This window comes from Tiliqua scincoides, chromosome 1, assembly GCF_035046505.1.
Source record: "Tiliqua scincoides isolate rTilSci1 chromosome 1, rTilSci1.hap2, whole genome shotgun sequence".
Lineage (NCBI taxonomy): Eukaryota > Metazoa > Chordata > Lepidosauria > Squamata > Scincidae > Tiliqua > Tiliqua scincoides.
Genome location: NC_089821.1, coordinates 203,832,350 through 203,837,664, shown reverse-complemented (window position 1 = coordinate 203,837,664; position 5,315 = coordinate 203,832,350). Strand labels below are relative to the sequence as shown.

At 44.2% G+C, this 5,315-nt stretch overlaps 1 pseudogene; it reads right to left on the bottom strand.

Annotated features, from left to right (window-relative positions):
• Positions 1-4,732: 4,732 nt before the first annotated feature.
• On the bottom strand, positions 4,733-4,852 carry LOC136637004 (5S ribosomal RNA; annotated as a pseudogene).
• Positions 4,853-5,315: the final 463 nt, after the last annotated feature.

Below are 5,315 nucleotides of genomic sequence, written 5' to 3'. Positions count from 1 at the left end.
TGTTTTGATTTATATATGTGTGACCTTAACTTCTTTTTTTTTAATAAACCAAAATATATTTTATAGGCCTGAGTTGGTCTTGAGTACTGCGAATGGTTATCCGTTATCCAGCCTAGTTGCTTGATTGACCTACCAAGAAATGGTTAAGTTAGTATGGAGCCTTAAGGTCTGGGTCTCTGAGCTGAAGGGAGCCCAAGACTTACAAGGGCTGGTGTAAGCCTATAAGGCCTCAGAGATCCTGAGCTGAGGCACTGGTGTATTCAGGTGGCAGTTCTACCAAGACTTGGTACTCAGGAATTTGGTTCAATGGGCTAAGAACTGTGTCTTGCTATCCTATGGTATGTTGTGTCCCCTTGAAATTGCAAGGAGGGAAAAAACGGTAATTAAGAACAGTAGGCTTAAAACTTAAGTGGAGATTGAGACCCCTTAAGTGCCTAGCCTACCTAAGAACCTAAATTGGGCATGGAGCCCCCTGGACTGCTGGAAGTTGGGATAGCAGGGCCAGGGGTGGTATGACCAGAGTGGGGACTGGGTGCCTAGGGTGTGGGTCCTGCCAGTGCCCCACAAGCCAGATTTATGGGAGGAGAAAGACAGGTAAGTAGGTGGGTGGGAAGAAGGCAGAGAAGGGGTTACTGGGGGAAGTTGGAGTCAGTAATACCCCATCACATGCCTAACAACACTATTGGGGTGCAAAAGGATCTGCAAGTTATTTTTGAAGCGAAGGAAACAGATCAGGGAGGTGATAAGGATGGACAGGGTTGTAATCATGGGGCACTTCAATTATCCTCATATAGACTGGGTCAATTTGTGTTCTAGTCATGAAAAGGAGACCGGATTCCTTGACGTGCTAAATGACTGTGGCTTAGAGCAGCTAGTCACGGAGCCCACCAGAGGACAGGTGACTCTGGATTTAATATTGTGCGGTACGCAGGACCTGGTTAGAGATGTAAACGTTACTGAGCCATTGGGGAACAGTGATCATGCTGCGATCCGTTTTGAGGTGCACGTTGGGGGAAGAATACCAGGCAAATCTCTAACAAAAACCCTTGACTTCCGATGGGCGGACTTCCCCCAAATGAGGAGGCTGGTTAGAAGGAGGTTGAAAGGGAGGGTAAAAAGAGTCCAATCTCTCCAGAGTACATGGAGGCTGCTTAAAACAACAGTAATAGAAGCCCAGCAGAGGTGTATACCACAAAGAAAGAAGGGTTCCACTAAATCCAGGAGGGTGCCCGCATGGCTAACCAGCCAAGTTAGAGAGGCTGTGAAGGGCAAGGAAGCTTCCTTCCGTAAATGGAAGTCTTGCCCTAATGAGGAGAATAAAAAGGAACATAAACTGTGGCAAAAGAAATGTAAGAAGGTGATATGGGAGGCCAAGTGAGACTATTAGGAACGCATGGCCAGCAACATTAAGGGGAATAATAAAAGCTTCTTCAAATATGTTAGAAGCAGGAAACCTGCCAGAGAAGCGGTTGGCCCTCTGGATGGTGAGGGAGGGAAAGGGGAGATAAAAGGAGACTTAGAGATGGCAGAGAAATTAAATGAGTTATTTGCATCTGTCTTCACAGTAGAAGACCTCGGGCAGATACCGCTGCCTGAATGGCCCCTCCTGACCAAGGAGTTAAGTCAGATAGAGGTTAAAAGAGAAGATGTTTCAGACCTCATTGATAAATTAAAGATCAATAAATCATGGGGCCCTGATGGCATCCACCCAAGGGTTATTAAGGAATTGAAGAATGAAGTTGCAGATCTCTTGACTAAGGTATGCAACTTGTCCCTCAAAACAGCCACAGTGCCAGAAGATTGGAGGATAGCAAATGTCACGCCTATTTTTAAAAAGGGAAACTATAGGCCGGTCAGCCTAAGATCATGCCTCATCAAAGATAAAATCTTAAAACACATAGATGAACAGGCCTTGCTGAGGGAGAATCAGCATGGCTTCTGTAAGGGTAAGTCTTGCCTCACGAACCTTATAGAATTCTTTGAAAAGGTCAACAGGCATGTGGATACGGGAGAACCCGTGAACATTATATATCTGGACTTTCAGAAGGTGTTTGACACAGTCCCTCACCAAAGGCTACTAAAAAAACTCCACAGTCAGGGAATTAGAGGACAGGTCCTCTTATGGACTGAGAACTGGTTGAAGGCCAGGAAACAGAGAGTGGGTGTCAATGGGCAATTTTCACAATGGAGAGAAGTGAAAAGCGGTATGCCCCAAGGATCTGTCCTGTGGCCGGTGCTTTTCAACCTCTTCATAAATGACCTGGAGACGGGTGAGCAGTGAGGTGGCTAAGTTTGCAGAGGACACCAAACTTTTCTGAGTGGTGAAGACCAGAAGTGATTGTGAGGAGCTCCAGAAGGATCTGTCCAGACTGGCAGAATGGGCAACAAAATCACAGATGCGCTTCAATGTCAGTAAGTGTAAAGTCATGCACATTGGGGCAAAAAATCAAAACTTTAGATATAGGCTGATGGGTTCTGAGCTGTCTGTGACAGATCAGGAGAGAGATCTTGGGGTGGTGGTGGACAAGTCGATGAAAGTATTGACCCAGCGTGTGGCAGCAGTGAAGAAGGCCAATTCTGTGCTTGGGATCATTAGGAAAGGTATTGAGAACAAAACGGCTAATATTATAATGCTGTTGTACAAATTGATGGTAAGGCCACACCTGGACCATTGTGTCCAGTTCTGGTCGCCGCATCTCAAAAAAGACATAGTGGAAATGGAAAAGGTGCAAAAGAGAGCGACTAAGATGATTAAGGGGCTGGGGCACCTTCCTTATGAGGAAAGGCTACGGCATTTGGGCGTCTTCAGCCTAGAAAAGAGGCGCCTGAGGGGGGGACATGATTGAGACATACAAAATTGTGCAGGGGATGGACAGAGTGGATAGAGAGATGCTCTTTACACTCTCACGTAACACCAGAACCAGGGGACATCCACTAAAATTGAGTGTTGGGAGAGTTAGAACAGACAAAAGAAAATATTTCTTTACTCTGCGTGTGGTTGGTACTCCTTGCGTGTGGTTGGAACTCCTTGCCACAGGATGTGGTGATGGCATCTGGCCTGGATGCCTTTAAAAGGGGTTTGGACAAGTTTCTGGAGGAAAGATCCATTATGGGGTACAAGCCATGATGTGTATGCGCAACCTCCTGATTTTAGAAATGGGTTATGGCAGAATGCCAGATGCAAGGGAGGGCACCAGAATGAGGTCTCTTGTTATCTGGTGTGCTCCCTGGGGCATTTGGTGGGCTGCTGTGAGATACAGGAAGCTCGACTAGATGGGCCTATGGCCTGATCCAGTGGGGCTGCTCTTATGTTCTTATGTTTAAGTGTAGGGAATCTCTTGAATTCTGAGCTGGCCAGGAGAGTTCACTTCATCACAGATTAGTTTATGGCACAGAGGTGTTCTTCCCCACCTTGTTATATTTTACTTTAAAATATAAAATGAAATATAAATACAAGGACCTAAAAGGAGATGAAGCAAAAATAAGAGAATCTCCAGCAGTCCCTTTACGTGTAAGTTGATACAGAACACTGTAGTTGGTTTGTGGTCTAGTTCCAGTCTTTACCACACGATGGTGCTCTATAACACTTTACAGTATATCTGTCTTGCTTTATCTGATGGGGGAAGCTGACTGTTATAAAGTAGTAGTGCAAAGTCTATTTGTTTGGGTAAAAATGTCTAAAGATACTTCAGGATGCTTTCTGTTCTTTTCCCCCCTCCTTCAGTGCTGGTGACCTTCTCTTCTATTCTGTTTTTATGATGACTTTGAAGATTCTATGTTATAAACTTTTTCTTAATAAAATATTAATCATGAAATTAAAGTAAAACAAAACAAAAAATGTCTGATATTAATTTAGTAAGAAAATAACTACCATGAAGAAATTCTTCCAGTTAGGCATGAATGTTGGTGCCTGGGTACCGCATTCAGCAAAGTCAGATCCCAGATGTAAGGGAATGGCACCAGGATGCAAGTATCTTGTGTACTCCTGAGGCATTTGATAGGCCACTGAGATACAGGAAGCTGGACTAGATCAGTGGGGCTCTTCTAATTCTTTATTCTTTGCTTATCTTCTGGCAACTCTATCTCACAGGAAAACTTTGCAAACAAGTCACTTTCCAAAACACCCAGAAAGAAAATCATTTTTAGGTAGTAATTCACATCTGCAGTGGTCATAGTGAGTGGTTGGTTGGCAACCTGCAGTCTCGAAAGACTATGGTATAAGCCTACAGCACCCAGTATTTCCAGGCGGTCTCCCATCCAAGTACTAACCAGGCCTGACCCTGCTTAGCTTTTAAGATCAGATGAGATCGGAATGGTCACAGCAAACATGCCTTAGCTATAAGACCTGGATATATGGGAATATACTCAAATGATAAGGAAGTTTTGACTAGTGCTTTTAAATTAAGATTGCTTTAATTTAAAAAAGGCATAGTCCCCAACTGAATAGAGAAACCATTATCAGCGACAATTGTGAAAATGACCCAAGACTTTGAAGATAATTTTTGGGTGAGTGCTACTAACATTTTTAGTGCTGGCTACTTTTAGTGTATTGTAGAATGAGCAATTGCTACAACAACGTTATTCAGCCTTTTGTGTATTTCAGTACTCAAGAAACATCAGCATTGCATCTCTCTCTGAATTGGCTATGCGGTTGCAGCTTGTGGAGGACTTTGGAATGGAAGCAGTGATGCTGCAAGGTTGGCAGCCTTCAGTCTCGAAAGACTATGGTATAAGCTTACAGCACCCGTTATTCCCAGGTGGTCTCCCATCCAAGTACTAACCAGACCTGACCCTGCTTAGCTTCCAAGATCAGACGAGATCAGGCATGTGCAGGGTAACAGTTGCTGCAAGACATCACTGGGAAATCACATGGCTGAGTGATTACGTGGGAGCATTGCCAGAAGTTTCCGCTGCTAGGTGTTTGCCGGCACAATCCTATTCATGATGAACACTGGCATAGTGACTGCTGCTCCAGCCTAGGGTGTTGCACCTCTAGGATGCACACCCATGTTATTATACATCTTTGACTCTTTTAGCATTGGAAACCCATATCTCAGGTCACAGGTGGCAGTAAGGAATACCCATCTCCTATGAAATTATCCCTGAGGGTCACCCATTTCTGTAGCAGACTGTTAAGCAGAATATGATGAGATGAGTTAGATACTATGTGGAAAACACATATACTATTCTCTCAACTTATTTTTTAAGTAAATGGAAAGCAGCTATGGATAAAAAGGCAGCTTGGGGATGTGATTTTGAGTGGAAAGATTGCCACTGAGTTAAAGAGTTTTGCATTCTCCCCCCCTCCCCCTACC